At 36.7% G+C, this 18,853-nt stretch overlaps 1 protein-coding gene and 1 non-coding gene across 2 annotated transcripts in view; both read left to right on the forward strand.

The window, feature by feature from the left end:
• RSRC1 (arginine and serine rich coiled-coil 1) overlaps positions 1–18,853 on the forward strand; it is a 470,761-nt gene that overhangs the window by 41,826 nt on the left and 410,082 nt on the right. The gene's annotated exons all lie outside the window — the stretch shown is intronic.
• On the forward strand, positions 13,346–13,509 carry LOC118922019 (U1 spliceosomal RNA). Its single transcript, XR_005028599.1, has one exon. It is a non-coding gene; the product is annotated as a U1 spliceosomal RNA (small nuclear RNA).

Here is an 18,853-nt window from a genome sequence, read left to right on the forward strand (position 1 = left end):
TTTCCCTACAGTTCTTTTTTCCTCTCCCAGGACCCTTAAATGTGTGCTTCTGTTTGAAGTGTTCTCTCTCATCATCTCCTATTCATCTTTGAGATCTTGACTTACAGGCATTTCCTTGGAAGGCCTTGTCATTTACCTGTCTACCTAGACATGGATACATTATACCATCATACACAGTAATCACAGTTTGCAACCCAAGCATGCTAAAAGCTGATTCTCTTGACTGTTAGAGAAACATGGGCATGTTCTAGGTCTTACTAGTTTTCAACTTATGGATTGAGATTTAAGTTCGATAATAATTACTTCTCCTTGATTTTATTTCTATCACTTAGAAATTAATTTAAAATTATAGGACATGACATTAAAGACAACTTAGAAGTAGCATAGAAAATGTTCTGGATCGGTCTCTCTGAATCTCAAGTGTTCTCATCTATAAAATGAATACTGAACTCATTCTACCTGTACTTCTGTTTCTAAATTGTGTAAGTATCATGCATGATGTGTAAGTCATTAAAAAAAACTTTTTAAAAATCATTTTCACTTTTGACTTTTTAATAAACTAATAGATATGCCTGCTTTTGCCATGTTATGCTCCAAGAGACTAATTAAACCCACTTAAAGGAACTTGACATTTACTCACATTGACATTATTGTTTCCTTGGTCAACTTTTACTTGCTTCTTTACAGGGCACTAGTTTGCTCCAGTTTCCTAAGGAACTTTTATTCTTTGTGCATTTGTGTTGGAAATACTCTCCTTATTTAAGTTTTGTTGATCTGATTATAACTTTCAGAGGTGGCTGTGAGGCCCTCGAGAGGTATGGATGCAGAATTTTGGGGGAGGTAAGGTTATTTTAGACTGTATCTTCTAGATGAGGACTCGAGTGTAGAGAACTTAATCCCAAGATAGACTAATAGTGGTGGATGAAATGGTTCCCAGATGTGTAGTGATTTTATGATTTATGAAAAAAACCAAGATGGTTTTTTCCCACACCAGTTTTTTTTTATTAAGGTATCATTGATATACAATCTTATGAAGGCTTCACATGACCAACATTTTGGTTACTGCATTCACTTATATTATCAAGCTCCCACCCTATACCCCATTACACTCACTGTCCATCAGCACAGTAAGATGCTATAGAGTCACTACTTGTCTTCTCTGTGCTATACTGCCTTCCCTGTGATCCCCCTGCCCCACCATGTGTACCAGTCATAATACCCCTCAATCCCCTTCTCCCTCCCTCCCCACCCACACTCCCTCACACCTCCCCTTTGGTAACTGCTAGTCTGTTCTTGGAGTCTGTGAGTCTGCTGCTGTTTTGTTTCTTCAGTTTTGCTTTGTTGTTATACCACACAAATGAGGGAAATCATTTGATATTTGTCTTTCTCTGCCTGGCTTATTTCACTGAGGATAATACCCTCTAGCTCCATCCGTGTTGTTGCAAATGGTAGGATTAGATTTCTTCTTATGGAGGAATAATATTCCATTGTTTATATGTACCACATCTCCTTTATCCATTCATTTACTGATGGACACTTAGGTTGCTTCCATGTTTTGGCTATTGTAAATAGTGCTGCGATAAACATAGGAGTGCAAATATGTCTTTTTGAATCTGTGATCTTGTTTTCTTCAGGTAAATTCTGAGGAGTGGAATTCCTGGGTCAAATGGTATTTCTATTTTTAGTTTTTGGAGGAACTTCCATATTGCTTTCCACAATTGTTGAACTAATTTACATTCCCAACAGCAGTGTAGGAGGGTTCCCCTTTCTCTGCATCCTCGCCAGCATTTGTTGTTGCTTGTTTTGTTGATGTTGGTCATATTAACTGGTGTGAGGTGATATCTCATTGTGGTTTTAATTTGTATTTACCTGATGATTAGCGATGTGGAGCATCTTTTCATGTGCCTGTTGGCCATCTGAATTTCTTCTTTGGTGAAGTGTCTGTTCAGATCCTCTGCTCATTTTTTAATTGGGATTAGCTTTTTGTTTGTTGAGGTGTGTGAGCTTTGTATATTTTGGATGTCAACCCCTTATCGGATATGTCATTTATGAATATATTCTCCCATACCATAGGATTCCTTTTTGTTCTGCTGATGGTGTCCTTTTCTGTACAGAAGCTTTTTTAGTTTGATGCAGTCCCATTTGTTAATTTTTGCTTTTGTTACCCTTGCCCAAGGAAATGTTTTTGGGAAAAAGTTTCTCATATTTATATTCAAAGGATTTTTGCCTATGTTTTCTTGAAAGACTTTTATGGTTTCATAACTTACATTCAGGCCTTTTATCCATTTTGAGTTTACTTTTTTGTATTTAGTTAGAGAGTAATCCAGTTTCATTCTCTTACATGTAGCTGTCCAGTTTTGCCAACACCAGCTGTTGAAGAGGCTGTCATTTCCCCATTGTATATCTATGGCTCCTTTATTATATACTAATTGGCCATATATGTGTGGGTATATATCTGGGCTCTCTGTATTCTCTTCCATTGATCTATGGGTCTGTTCTTGTGCCAGTACCAAATTGTCTTGATTACTGTGACTTTGTAGTAGAGCTAGAAGTCAGGGAGCATAATCCCCCCAACTTTATTCTTCCTTCCCAGGATTGCTTTGGCTTTTCAGGGTCTTTTGTGGTTCCATATGAATTTTAGAACTCTTTCTTCTAGTTCTTTGAAGAATGCTGTCAGTATTTTGATAGAGACTACATTGAATCTGTAGATTGCTTTAGGCAGGATGGCCATTTTGATAATATTTATTCTTCCTATTCATGAGCATTGGATGTATTCCACTTATTGGTGTCTTCTTTAATTTGTCTCATGAGTGTCTTGTAGTTTTTAGTGTATAGGTCTTCCACTTCCTTGGTTAGGTTTATTCCTAGGTATTTTATTATTTTTGATGTAATTGTGAATGGAATTGTTTTCCTGATTTCTCTTTCAGCTAGTTCATCATTAGTATATAAGAATTCAAAAGATTTGTGTGTGTTTATTTTGTAACCTGCAACTTTGCCGAAATCCATTATACTAGTAGTTTTGGAGTGGATTCTTTAGGGTTTTTTATGTACAATATCATGTCATCAGCAAACAGTGACCGTTTAACTTCTGCCTTACCAATCTGGATGCCTGTGTTTTCTTTGTGTTCTCTGAAAGCTGTGGCTAGGACCTCCAGCACTATGTTGAATAAAAGTGGAGAGAGTGGGCATCCTTTTCTTATTCCCGATCTTAGAGGAACAGCTCTTAGCTTTTCGCTGTTAAGTATGTTGTTGCCTCTGGGTTGTTGTATATGGACTTTATTATAATGAGGTACTTGCTCTCGATACCCGTTGTGTTGAGAGTTTTTACCATAAATAGATGTTGAGTTTTGTCAAATGCTTTTTCAGTATCTATTGAGATAATCATGTGATTTTTGTCCTTTTTCTTGCTGTGGTGTACGATGTTGATGGATTATCGAATATTGTACCATTCATGCATCCTGGGATTAAATCCCACTTGACCATGATGGGTAATCTTTTTGATATATTTTTGAAATTCAGTTTGCTAATATTTTGTTGAATATTTTTCCATCTATGTTCATCAGGAATACTGGTGTGTAATTTTCTTTTTTTGTGTTGTCTTTGCCTGGTTTTGGTATTAGAGTGATGCTGGTTCCATAGAATGAGTTTGGAAGTATTCCCTCCTTTTCTGCTTTTTGGAAAATGTTAAGGAAGATATTAGGTCTTTAAGGGTATTAAGTCTTCTCTAAATGTCTGATAAAATTCAGCAGGGAAGCCATCTGGTCCAGGAAGTTTGTTTTTAGGTAGTTTTTTGATTACCAGTTCAATTTCATTGCTGGTAATTTGTTCAGCTTTTCTGTTTCTTTCTGGAAGAAAGACGTCTTGGAAGGTTGTATTTTACTTGAAAGGTGTCTATTTCTTCTAGGTTATCCATTCTGTTAGCATATAATTTTTCATAGAATTCTCTAATAATTCTTTGTATTTCTGTGGTGGCCATAGTGGTTATTCCTTTCTCATTTCTAATTGTGTTTATGTACACTCTCTTTTTTCTTGATAAGTCTGGCTAGGTGTTTATCTATTTTGTTTATTTTCTTGAAGAACCAGCTCCTGGTTTCATTGAGTCTTCCTATTGTTTTATTCTTCTCAATTTTATGTGTTTCTGCTCTGATCTTTATTATGTTCCCTCCTTCTACTAACATTGGGCCTCATTTGTTCTTCTTTTTCTAGTTTCATTCATTGTGAGTTTTGGCTGTTCTTTTGGGATTGTTCTTCTTCCTTGAGATAAGCCTGTATTGCTATATACTTTCCTCTTAGAACTGCCTTTGCTGCGTCCCACAGAAGTTGGGGTGTTGAGTCATTGTTTTCCTTTGTCTCCATGTATTACTTGATTTCTGTTTTTATTTGGTCATTGATCACTTGATTATTTAAGAGCCTGTTGTTAAGCCTCTATGTGTTTGTTGGCTTTTTTGTTTTCTTTGCATAATTAATTTCTAGTTTCATACCTTTGTGGTCTGAGTAGTTGGTTGGTACGATTTCAATACTTCTGAATTTACTGAGGCTCTTTTTTTGGCCTGGTATGTGTTCTGTTCTTGAAAATGTTCTATGTGCACTTGACAAGAATGTGTATCCTGCTGGTTTTGGGTGGAGTGTTCTGTAGATGTCTGTTAGGTCCATCTGTTCTAATGTGTTGTTCAGTGCCTCTGTGTCGTTACTTATTTGCTGTCTGGTTGACCTATGCTTTGGAGTGAGTGGTGTGTTGAAGTCTCCTGAAATGAATGCATTGCATTCTATTTCCCCCTTTAAGTCTGTTAGTATTCGTTTCACATAATTATGTGCTCCTGTGTTGGCTGCATAGAGATTTATAATGGCTGTATCTTCTTGTTGGACTGACCCCTTTATCATTATGTAATGTCCTTTGTCTCTTGTGACTTTCTTTGTTTTGAAGTCTATTTTGTCTGATACAAGTACTGCAACACCTGCTTTTTTCTCCCTATTAATTGCATGAAATATCTTTTTCCATCCCTTCACTTTTAGTCTGTGTATGTTTTTGGGTTTGAAGTGAGCCTCTTATAGCAGCAGGATATAGCTGGGTATTGTTTTTTATCCCTTCTGTAACTCTCATCTTTTTGTAGGTGCATTCAGTCCATTTACATTTAGAGTGATTATCAATAGATATTTACTTATTGCCATTGCAGTCTTTATATTCGTGGTTACCAAAGGTTCAAGGGCAGCATCTTTAGTATCTTAACAGTCTGACTTGTTTATTTTGCTATTTCAAATAGAATCTGAAGGGTTTTTTTCACCTTTCTTTTTCTTCCTCCTTCACCAGTTATATGTTAGGTGTCGTATTTTGTACTATTTGTGTATCCCTTGACTGATTCTGTGGTAGTTGATTTAATTTTGTATTTGCTGAGTAATTAATTGGTTTATTTCTTTTACTGTGTTTTTATTTTCTCTGGTGACAGCTACGTAGCTTTAGGAGCACTTCCATCTAGAGCAGTGCCTCTAAAATATACTGTAGAGATGGTTTGTGGGAGATAAATACCCTCAATATTTGCTTATCTGGAAATTGTTTAGTCCCTGCTTCAAATTTAAATGATGATCTTGCTGGGTAGAGTATTCTTGGTTCGAGGTCCTTTTGTTTCATTGCATTAAATATATCATGTCATCATTCCCTTCTGGCCTGTAACGTTTCTGCTGAGAAATCTGATGATAGCCTGATGGGTTTTCCTTTGTATTGTTGATCTTTTTTCTCTTTGGCTGCCCTTAATACTGTGTCCTTGTCCTTGATTTCTGCCATTTTAATTATTATATATGTTGGTGTTGTCTTCTTTCAGTCCCTTGTGTTAGGAGATCTGTGTACTTCCATGGCTTGAGAGACTATTTCCTTTCCCAAATTGGGGAAATTTTCAACGTTTGTTGCCTGAAAGAGACTTTCTATCCCTTTTTTTCTCTCTCTTCTTCTTCTGGTACCGCTATAATGGGATTATTGTTCCTTTTGGATTGGTCACATAGTTCTCTTTAATATTTTTTCATTTCTGAAGATCCTTTTTTCTTTCTGTGCCTCAGCTTCTTTATATTCATGTTCTCTAATTTCTACTCATTTATTGTCTCCTCTACCTCATCCAGTCTGCTCTTACATCCCTCCATTGTATTTTTCATTTTAGATACTGTATTTTTCAAATACAGTTTGAAAGTTTGATGTTTCTGTCTCTTTCTTGAAGACTTCCCTAATATCTTGAATATTTTTTCTTTAGCTCTGCGAGCATGTTTATGATTTTTATTTTGAAATCTTTATTGAGAAGTTTGGTGATTTCAGTTTCAGTAAGGCCTCTTTTTGGTGTTTGAGGGATTTTGTTTTGTACAAAATTTTTTCGCTGCTTCAAATTCCTAAAGATTATTATTGAATAATAACTGTGTAGACAGCACCCTCTAGTGCCCAGTAGCTCTACTCTCTGGAAATGCCCCACACCTGGAGTGACAGTATAGATTTCAGGCAAATGATTCCAATGCCTCTGGAGGAAAGAGCTCTTTCTTGCTTCCCAGCTGCACTGCCTGCTTCCAGTGCCCCAGCCAGTGAGCCAAGTGTACAAGGAGGAGTCCTCTGCATTATGCCCTTGTAGCTGCTGTAGGCGGGGCCACCCTCCAGCTTGCCTGGTGCAATGGCATGGGCAGCAGGTTTCCCAGCTGAGAGGAAGGTGTGGAGTGTGCGTACTGCTGTGGTGGGCCTTGGTGCTTCATTGCCAGCCGGGGGAATGGAGGGCCTGAAGCTCCTGAAAGTTCCTAACCTGCTGAGCTGAGTGTGCCAAGACAATTTTTTCCATCTGTCCTTTCTCCTGAGTAGCAAACTCTGTGTAGTCTTTGCCCTTTTAGCAACCCACTCACTGTTGGGAAGTCTTTCAAAATGCCCGCCTTTCTTTTGTCCCAGAGCCGCTGTTTGTGGGTACTTGTTCTCTAGAAGCTGCTGGAATCTCAGTCTCTGTGAGTATTCTGCTTGTCTTTGTTTTCCAACCCCACTAATCTCCAGAGCACCATGTAATGTGGGTTTGTGCTCCCAGAGCAGATCTCCAGGAATCTGTATTTAGCAGTCTTGTGCTTTTCCCTCCCTGCTCTGTTTCTCTTCCTCCCGCCGGTGAACTGGGGTCGGGGGAAGGCTTGGGTCCCACCAGATTGCGGCTTTGTTACTTTAACCTTTTCTGTGAGGTCTTTTCTCCAGATATAGGCCATCTGGTGCAGTTTTCTTTGTGGTTGCTCTTTCAGGATTAGTTGTATTTGCTGTATTTTTGTGTTATATGTAGTGTTGGGAAGAAGTTTCTGCCTCACTCTCACATGACCATCTTTTTCCCTCCCCTATAGCAGTCTATTTTAAGTTGATGTACACTTAAGTTCAAACATATTATAAAACTGCTACATTCTCTCAACCACCAGTTTTATATATTTCATTTCATACTTTGTATTTTTTTATTTTGTGTATCCTTTGAGTAATTATTATAGAAATAGTTGATTTTACTATTCTTTTGACCTTCATATTAGTTTGATCAGTCATTGATCTACTACCTTAAATTTGCTTTTACCATTGAAATTTTTTATTTCAAAATTTTCTTATTTCTTTTTTTATGTCCTTTTCTTTTCCACTGAAATAATTCCCTCTCACATTTCTCATAAGGCTGGTTTAAGTAGTGATGAACTCCATCAGCTTTTATTTGTTTGGAAATAACCTTCATTTCACCTTCTATTCTGAATGAATGCCTGCCATGTAGTGTATTCTTGGTTGTAGTTTTTCACCTTTCAGACCCTTTGAATATATTGTGCCACTCCTTTCTGGACTGCAAAGTTTGCTGAAAAATCAGCTCCTAGTCTTATGGGTGTTTTCTTATATGAAACTAGTTGTATATAGCTCTTGCTGCTTTTAAGATTCTCTCTTTATCTTTAATATTTTACATCTTAATTATTATGTGTCTTTGTGTGGACCTGTTTGGGTTCATCTCGTTTGGGGTTCTCTGTGCTTCCTAGACCTGTATATCTGTTTCCGTCCTCAGGTTAGGAGTTTTCTTTAGGTAAGTTTTCTGCCCCTTTCTCTGTTTTTCTTCTGGAACCCCTATAATATGAATGTTAGCATGCATGATGTTGACCAGAGGTCCTTTAACCTATCCTCAATTTTTAAAATTCTTTTTTTCTTTTTGTTGTACAGCTTAGATGACTTATACTACTCTGTCTTCCAGAATGCTGATCCTTTCTTCTACGTCTTCTAACTTGTTGATTCCCTTTAAGATATTTTTCACTTCAGTTGTTGTATTCTTCAGCTCTGATAGTTCCTTTATGTATTTTGTATCCCTTTGCTGAATTTTCCACTGAATTCATCGAGTACCTTTGTGACCATTAGTTTGAACTTTTCATCAGGTAGACCTCTTTTACATTTAGTTATTTTTCTGAGGTTTTGTCTTATTCTTTCATTTGGAACATGTTCTTCTGTCTCCTCTTTTTTTTGGCACTATGTGCTAAGTAAATCAAATACAACTCCTGGTCTTGAGTGTAATGACCTTATATAGAAGTTGTCTTGTGGGTAAAATAAGCAAAATCCCCACTGGTCTCCAGAACCAGGTCCCCTCTGTGGGCTTCTTGTACCTCCCTGTTATGACTGGGCCTTGACTACTCTTGGTGCATTGATGGGCAAGTTTGCTCCCTGGTATGCCAGGCAGCAGTCTACAGTCATGAGTACTGCCAGCATACTGATTGGCAGGGCTGATCCTGGCTTGCTGACTGAGAGGTCTGGCTGCAGCTACTGTGGCCATGTTGATTGGTGTGGTTAGTTAGTGGTGTGGCTGGTTGTGAGACCCTGCTGCATCTTTCTGGGACATGCTGTTGGGTGGAGTTGGTTCTGCCACCTTCCTTGGGCAGAAGTTGCATTGGAGGGGTGCTCATCTGGCTGCGATTGTGTGTGGTGGGGTGGGAGCCATTTTGGAGGTTTCCACCTGCAGGGCAGTCCGCAGGGTAATGCTGAGGTGTGTTGAACTATTTATGCTAGCATAGTAGTTGAAGAGTGCCAGAACTGGTGCCTACGAAGTATCAGGCCTGCTAGGCTGAAGGACTGCAAGAAAAATGGCATCTGCTAGCACTTCCATTCTTGCTGAAAGTTCCACAGATCCCTGCTCCTCCAGACCACTCTCTAAAGTTCTTTATTAAATCTCATTCACGTATAGCCTAGGTGCTTCTCAATCTGCTATTTCTTTGCTAGTTTTAGAGTGAGATCATGCATGGGCCCTTAAAGAGCAGAGGCTGGGTTTCCTATGGCCCTCTAGCTCTTTAAGAGTTAAGCCCTAATGACTTTGAAAGCTCCTGGAGTTATTTTTAAAGCCAAATGTATTGAGGGCTCCTTTTTCTGGTGCAAATCCTTAAGGTAGAGGTGCCAGATGTAGGGCTTGAACTCCTTGCTCCTCCATGCCCAAGATATCCTCCCCACTTGTGAGTCAGTGCTAGGGTTTTAATTTCTGACCAGATTGCATCTCTGCCTCTGTGCCTCTCCTACCTTTCTCAGTATGGCTTTTTCTTTTTATCTTTAGATTTTTGAAGAGTTGTTCAGCTAGTCTTCAGGTTGTTATTGGAGTTTCTCTAAATTTAGTTCCAACCTTGGTGTGTTCATGGGAGGAGGTGAGTTCAGGATCTTCCTACTGTACCATCTTCTGAGAATGAATATTTTATTTTCATAAGCATGTTTATTTTGTGGATGCTGTAAATACAACAGGAATTGCAAATAATACCATGTCTAACTTCATTTTAAATAGGATGCTTTTGATAGTGAACCTCAGTAATTACTTGTTATTTGTTTTTCAATGCTTAGAATAAACTTTTCATTCACAGATGTTAGATGTGAGATTACTATGCAAGATACTCTTACTATATCCAATTAGGTAATTTCTTAAGATTCAATGAGGACATTTTACATGCTCATCTTTCTCCCACATATTTTTGTTGAAATATATAGCAAGTTTTTCCCTTATAAGATTATGGTGACAAGAAATAAAGAACTCTTGGCATTATCTATAGATATATTCCTTTTCTTTTCTTTTTCAGTCTAGATTTTGTTAGAGTTTTTATTGGTTCTGTTAATCTATTATTTTTGTGAAATAATCTATGTTCATGTTGTATCACTACCTCTTGCCTTTAGAATCTTTACACTGTGTGCCAATTAACTTTCAGCATTATTTCCTGCCTGAAAATTCTAAAGTTTTACAGTTCACCTTCATATGGAAGGCCCCCACCCCTTATCTTCCTAATAATTTTATTTTCACATACATGCATTGTCTGGCTCTTGTCAAAAGATGTTTTTTTGTGAAATAGATTTAGGTAATGTTTTCTGTTTCCAATATGCTTTCTGTTAATGGCCACTTTTACAGTTGGCCTTTCCTACTATAACAGCACATTGGAAATGTTACTCTAAACGAAACAATGTGTAATGACTACCAGATCTCTTTCCAGATCTCTTATTTTATTGATGTAGTAATCTTTTCTCACTTATGAATTTGCTTTATTTGAAATTTAGATATAATATAGATTTACTTCTGTACTGTATGTTTTTCAGAACCTCTGGTGGACATTTGGGTCACTTCGTTCTACATTTGTTCTGCCAGTTGCTTCTTAGGCGATTGGTCATATACATAATCATGAAAATATGTTTTATCATTGAGGCATGTGTATTACCATGTGGTGTTTGTAGCCATTATGATATTGGCAAGAAGAGATTAAAAAGAATGTTTTTTGTGCTGTTAGAGCTATTACTGCCAAGGTAGAGGTCTACTAGTGCTACTTATAAAAGTGCCATGACAGTGTAAAATGGATGGCATATTGTCATTTCAGATTCCAAAGGATATGGAACTCTTCTTACCAGAGGGTGTCTTCCATCCTCAAGCTGTGGAATACAACTTAAAGAACAGAGCTCTCTGGTTAGAGACCAGAACATTTCTGTTAACTTGTAAAGCTGGTAACTAGAATTTTGTAACATGTTTTTTTAAAAAGAGCTTTTTGTTGAAATTAATAGGTACAGATTTGCTTTTTAAGGTCTCTATTTTGAGAATGTATATAAGCAATGTCTAATAATGTACCTTCAGATGAAGTGTGAATGGATTACTATAACAAATAATGAAGTATAAAGACTTTAAAAAGAAGTCCACAGCTTATATTCCATGCTTTACTCAAAGGATAGAGAAAATTTCAGGTCTATTGGCTTGTCAAAAGCAGAAAAATAGGTTGTTGGTTGATTTTTAACCTTCTTTGATAACATCAGATGTAGAGTGGGATGTCAAAGTAAGAATCTGATGAAAATCATAGCTCTTCTTCCCAGAAAATTTCATGTTTATGTGCATAATTTTTCATGTGCTTTAGGGGAGTTTTTTGATATCCTAAATCTCCATGGACCCACTAGATACAGAGCTCTATGCCAATGTCAGAAACATTCAAGCAATTTTCAGAATTGAACTTAAATGATTGTATGAATATCTATGAGGTGGCAGGTCCTTCCCAATAATTATATACTTACCTCTCTTCCTATTTTAGCCCCATTTTCTTTTCCAGACTTAGTAATATATCTTCTCTTAACTTCAAAGACAAGTTGAAAAGTATAGCTTATTACCAATTTAGGGTAGGGAAATACCTTTGGAAGCTATTTAGTGTGGTTTTTGTTGAATGTAATTTTTATTTCTGTGAATGTAAAACATACTTATGAAGTTTTGTAGATTGTCTTGCAATTTCATTAAAAAAAATAAGATAATGAGTTCTTCATCCAACAATTCTCCTACCATGAGGATTTTTAAGAACTTAATTTCTATCTCTTTTTGTTAAAGTCCTCCCTGAGATCTTTTCTGTAAATCCATTAGAATGTTTATGACTTTCATTTTGAAATATTTTTCAAGAACATTGGTTATTTCAGTTTCATGAAGCCCTCTTTCTGGTATTTTCTCTTGCACTTTTGTTTGGATCAAATTCCTCTGCATTTTCTTTTTAGTGTTTCCTATGGAATAATAGATTTGTGTAGGAGGCACCCTCTAATGCCCAGAAGCTCAATAAATTGTGTGGGAGCCCCAGCTGTAGCGGGTATGGCACCTGTCTGTCTTGCTTGTAGTGATCTGATTTCAGGTGGGCTGTGTGGGCTGTCAGCTGATCACACCAGCAAGGAGAACACTTGGGGCTGCACCTGTGAAGCTACTCTCCCTCCAGCCTGCTGCAATGGCCAGGGCCACAGGTGAGTGGGACCAGTGCCTCTTCTCTACAAGTGGCTGGAATCTCAGCCTCTCTGATTGTTCCACCCATCTTTGCTTTCCAGTCCCACTAATCTCTAGAGCACCATGTAATATGGAGTCATGTTACCTGAGCAGATCTCCAGGGCCAGGTGTTTAGCAGTCCTGGGCTTCTACTCCCTCCCTGCTCTGTTCCTCTTCCTTCCACCTGTGTGCTGGGGTTGGGGGATAGCTTGGGTCTTTTAGATAGTGGCTTTGCCACTTTACTCTTTTCTGTGAAGCCTTCTCTTCTTCCCCAGATGTAGGCAGTCTGTTCTACAGTCTTCAGGTCATTTTCAGATTTAGCTGTCTTTGCTATATTTTTGTGTTTTATGTGATTTGGGGAGGAGGTTTCTGCCTTGCTTCTTACACTGCCATCTTTTCCCCAGAATCCTTGAAGAATAAGTTAAAAACCAATGTACACCTCCTTCAAAGATTTTATCTTCCAAACTTTAAAGGAATATTTTTCTGCATTGTTCCCTCCCAAGACTCCAAGCAATCAATCAGAATTTTAGAAACACACATCCTGGAAATCAGCCTTAGCTTTGACTTGGTCTCACATATACTTGACAGTACAGACAACTCTTTTTCTTTATTGAAAAAAGAAAAAGTGTACTTGAGACCTTTAGTTAGGAAGCCTTTTTGATAGTTTACAAAATTACCTTTGGTTTAATCCTCTTTTACCCTCAGAAAAAAAGAGTAATCAAAACAGACACCATGGAAATACAAAGAATTAGTAGAATACTATGAAAAGTTATATGCCAACAAATTGGACAACCGAGAAGAAATGGATAACTTTCAAGAAAAATACAGCCTCCCATGACTGACCCTGAACAGACCAATTACCAGCAATAAAACTGAATTGGTAATCAAAAAACCACCAAAGGAAAAAAAATTCCTGGCCCAGATAGCTTCACAGCTGAATTTTATCAAACATTTAAAGAAGAGCTAATATCTGTCTTTCTTAAAGTATTCCAAAAGTAGTAGAGTATTTCCAAACTCATTCTATGAGGCCAGCATCACTTAATACCAAAACCAAAGACATCATAAAAAAGAAAATTACATACCAATGCAAAAATCCTCAACAAAATACTAGCATACTTACCTGGCAGGGGAAATACCATGATCACGAAGGTGGTTTTCCCAGGGCGAGGTTTATCCATTGCACTCCGGATGTGCTGACCCCTGCAATTTCCCCAAATGTGGGAAACTAGGATGCATCATTTCTGGTAGTGGGGGACTGTGTTTACGCTTTCCCCTTAAAAAAAAAATACTAGCAAAGTGAATTAAAAAAATACATCAAAAAGATCATCCATTATGACCAAGTAGGATTTATTCCAGGGATGCCTGAATGGTACAATATTGACAAATCAATCAATATCATATACCACATCAACAAGAAGGGCAAAAATCGCACGATCATTTCAATAGATGCAGAAAAAGCATTTGACAAAATTCAACATCCATTCATGATAAAAACTCAACAAAATGGGCACAGAGGACATGTACCTCTACATAATAAAGGCCATATATGGAAAACCCACGGCCAACATCATACTTAACAGCAAAAAGATGAAAGCTGTTCCTCTAAGATTGGAAGGAAGACAAGGATGCCCACTCTTGCCACTTTTGCTCAACATAGTACTGGAGGTCCTAGCCACAGCAGTCAGACAACACAAAGAAGTAAAAGGCATCCAAATTGGTAAGGAAGAAGTTAAATTTTCACTCTTTGCAGATGGCATTTTATACCTAGAAAACACTAAAGACTCCACCAAAAAAGTATTAGAACTAGTAACAGAGTTCATCAAAGCTTCAGGATATAAAATTAATACACAGAAGTCTGTGTACTAACAACATAGTAGCAGAAAGAGAAATCAGGAATACAACTCTATTTACAATTACATCAAAAAGGATAAAACACCTAGGAAATAAACCTAACCAAGGAGGTGAAAGATCTATCCTCTGAAAACTACAAGATACTCATGAGAGAAGTTAAAGAAGACACCAATAAGTGGAAATCTATCCTGTGTTCATGGATAGGAAGAATTAATATTGTCAAAATGGCCATCCTGTGTGAAGCAATCTGTAGATTCAATACAATCCTTATCAATACAATACCGACAGCATTCTTCAAAGAACTACAACAAATAGTTCTAAAATTCAAATGGAACCACAAAACATCCCAAATAGCCAAAGCAATCCTGAGTAGGAAAAAAAAGCTGGGGGGATTATGCTCCCTATCTTCAAGCTCTACTACATAAAGCCATAGTAATCAAAACAGTTTGATGCTGGCACAAGAACAGACCCATAGATCAATGGAACAGAATAGAGAGCCCAGATAAAAACCCACACATATGTGGTCAATTAGTGTATGATAAAGGAGCCATGAATATACAATGGGAAAAATAGCCTCTTCAACAACTGCTGCTGGGAGAACTGGACAACTATATGTAAGAGAATGAAACTGGATTATTCTCTAACTTCATGCAGAAAGGTAGACTTGAAATGGATAAAAGATCTGAATGTAAGTGATGAAACCATAAAAGTCTTAGAAGAAAACACAGGCAAAATCTCTTGAATATAAATATGAGCAACTTTTTTCCTGAACATGTCTTTTCGGGCATGGGAAACAAAAGCAAAAATGAACAAATGGGACTACATCAAACTAAATAGTTTCTGTAAAGCAAAGGACACCATCAGCAGAACAAAAAGGCATCCTACGGTATAGGAGAATACATTTGTAGACCACTCACTTGATAAGGGGTTAACAACCAAAGCATATAAAGAACTTGTAAGCCTCAACACTCAAAAAATCAAATAACTTGGTTAGAAAATGGGCAGAGGATCTGAACAGACACTTCTTTAAAGAAGAAATATGGATGGTCAACAGGCACATGAAAAGATGCTCGACATCGCTAATCATTAGGGAAATGTAAATTTAAACCATAATGAGATATCCCCTCACACCAGTTAGGATGGCCAACATCCAAAAGACAAGAAACAACAAATGCTGTGAGGATATGGAGTAATGGGAGTCCTCTTACATTGTTGGTGGGAATATAAATTGGTCGAGCTGTTGTTGAAAGCAATATGGAGGTTCCTGAAAAAACTAGAAGTAGAATTTGACCCAGGAATTCCACTCCTAGGAATTCACCCTAAGAAAACAAGATCCCTTATTTGAAGACATATGCACCCCTATATTTATCGCTGCACTATTTACAATAGCGAACATATGGAAGCAACCTAAGTATCTATCAATAGATGAATGGATAAAGAAGATTTTATCCATTTAATAATATTCAGCCATTAAAAGAAAAATCCTCCCGTTTGCAACAACATGATGTATCTAGAGGGTATTATGCTCAGTGAAATAAGCCAGATGGAGAAAGACAAATACCAAATATCTCACTCATTTGTGGAGTATAAAAACAAAGGAAAGGAGAAGGAAAAAATAGAAGTAGACTCAAGACACCAAAAAGGGACTAGAGTTTACCAAAGGGGAAGGGTTGGGATGGTGTGTGGGGAAGAACAAGGGAATTAAGAGACACTGTAATTCACAATTGCAATATAGGTAGGTCACAGAGAAGACAGTACAGCATGGAGGAGACAATGATTCTATAACTTTGTAGTGTGTTACTAGACAGTGACCACGATAAAGGGGGTGAGGACTTGATAATATGGGTGAATGTTGAAACCACTGTGGTGCTTATGTGAAACCAATGTAAGATTGTATATCAATGATAGTTTATTTAAAAATTTATTTATCAGATATGGCATTTTCACTTTCTAAGGAAAGATTGAAGAATGTGATAGAATAATAGATTAAATATTCCATAACAAGTACTTTTATTTTCTAGGAAGTAGTGTGGTGTAACCCTTTTAATGCTGCTTTAAGAATAAATATATCAAAGTCAGTTGGAGTATTCTTATTTTTCTCATAAATGAATAATATTTTCAAATTTGAAGAATATTTCCTATTTTACTCAGTTTAGATTCTTAGAAGTTGAAGTTTGTATATTACTAGATTCATTTCTATCAAATCAATAGTTTGGAAGAGTTCTTTTGGTGATAGTTATTGCATTAGGTACTATGTTACGGTCATAGTATTCTCTTAATTTTTCAGCAGTCATGATCTCTGATACTCTTAAAAGAAATTAAAAAATAAAAAGCAAAATCAATGAATTTCTTGAATTATAGGCAACAAAGCAGGAAGGGAACTGATAGAGAAGGCTTTATGATACACTTAAGATTTATCTACTAAAGAAGATATTACCAAGCTCTAATTCACTACTTGGGGATATTAAGCTTCATCTGGGAAAGCTAAAGGCTCTTAAGTTATCATTAAAAGTGCATATTTGCTACTTTGAAGGCTTTATTAGTATTAGCTTTGGAAAAAGCTGTAAATATGACTCTGAATCTGTGTAGTTACACTTTGAACTACATCTAAATGTTTCCTGACATTTTTTAAAAGGTGTTTTTTTGTGTTTCCCTTGTTGGCACTATGTAAAAATCTGTCGAAGAACAGAAATACATGAACTTTACTTTAAAATTTTAAGGGGTTATAGACAGAAAAATACATACTTTCTTATGTTGTCTTTTTCAGAGGAAATTTCTAGCTAATTCATTGATTTTTATTAAGAAAATTTCAAACATACTGAACAGTAGAAGAATATAACCATTTTCTTGGATTCAATAATTACTTGGAATTTTGTCCTAGCTGCTTCTCTTAGTTCAGTGGGTGGTAGTGGTGCAGCTTTTGTTCCTCCTCCTCCTGCTTCTACCCTAACTCGTCCTCCTACTCTTCTGTTTTTTCTATGCTGAAGTATTTCAAAGCAGATTTGGGTACTGTTATTTCAACTGTATGTTTTTCACTTTGAGCTCTAAAAAACATGGAAAATTTCTTAATGTGACACAATTCCATTATGAAATTTATATTTTGATACTGGATTTCTAGTCATCTAAATATAGTAATGTAATTTGCTAATGTAAATGAGGATCTTTGTTGAATAAGCTGCTCACATTTGCCCATTCCACAGAATATTTACTGAGTTTATATTCTGTGTTAGATACAATAGTAGGCAGTCATGTCCATCAGGAGCACATAGTAGAGCCTATAAGAGAGGGTTACTTCTTGGTCTAGAGTGGTAGTTGGAGTGTGAAAACATTTTTTAAATGTTCATAAGTAATGTTTATTGAGATATAATTAGCATAACATTGTATTAATTTTAGATTTACAACATGATCTATGTATATGTTATTACAATAAATTTAGTCAACATCTATCACCACACATTGGTATAATTTTTTTTTCTTGTGATCTCACCTCGTGTGATCTACTTTTTAAAAGATCTGCTTTCTTAGCAGTTTTCAAATATACAGTATAGTATTGTTAACTGTAGTCACCATGTTTTACATTATATCCCCAGAACTTGCCTACAACTGGGAATTTTTACCTTTTAAGGACCATCATCCATTTTGCTCACGTCCTTCTCCTGCCTCTTGGAACCACCAGTCTGTTCTCTCTATCGATATATGCGATATCATACAGTATTTGTCTTTGTCTGCCTTATTTCACTTAGCAGAATGGCTCCAAACTCTCTCCATGTTGCAAGGGCAAAGTCTCCTTTTTTATGGTTGAATAGTATTCCTGTGTGTGTGTGTCTGTGTGCACGCATGTGTGGGTGTGTGCACATTTTTCTTACCCATGCATATGTCATGGACATGTAGTTCTTGCCATGTGTTGGCTATTTTAATTTTGCAGTGAACGTGAGGGTGCAGATATCTTTTTGAGATAATGATTTTTTTCCTTCAGGTCAATACCCAGATGTGGAATTACTGGATCATATGGTAGTTCTATTTTTTAATTTTTTTAAGGAACATCCATACCGTTTTCCATAGTGACTGCAGCAATTTAAATTCCTAACCTACAGTGAACAAGGGATCTCTTTTCTTCACATCTTTTCCAACAGTTGTTATTACTTTTCCTTTTGTTAATAGCTATTCTAACAGGTATGGATGATATCTCATTGTGGTTCTGATTTGCATATCCTTGATGATAGTGATGTTGAACACCTTTTTCATGAACATGTTGGCCATTTGTGCATCTTTTTTGGAAAAAATGTCTATTCAGATCCTCTGCCATTTCTTAATCAGATATTTTTTTCAATTGAGTTGGATGTGTTCTTTATATGTTTTGTGTATTAGTCCCTTATCAAATATATGATTTACAAATATTTTCTCCCATTCTGTAGGTAGCATTTTCATTTTCTTGTTGGTTATTTGAGCTGTACAGAAACTACAGTTTGATGTAGACCCTCTTGTTTATTAGCTTTTGGTGTCTAATCCAAAAAGTCATTGCTAAGACCAGTGTCAAAGAGATTACCTCTCTATGTTTTCTTACATGAGTTTTATGGTTTCAGGTCTTCATTCAATCTTTAATCCATTGTGAATTGATTTTGTTCATGGTTTAAGATGGTAGTCTAGTCTCATTCTTTTGCAAGTAGCTGTCCAGTTTTTCCAACACCATTTATTGAAGAGACTATCCCTTCCCCATAGTATAATCTTGGCTCCATTGTTGTGAATTAATGGACCATACACGAGTTGGT

This window comes from Manis pentadactyla, chromosome 1, assembly GCF_030020395.1.
Source record: "Manis pentadactyla isolate mManPen7 chromosome 1, mManPen7.hap1, whole genome shotgun sequence".
NCBI lineage: Eukaryota > Metazoa > Chordata > Mammalia > Pholidota > Manidae > Manis > Manis pentadactyla.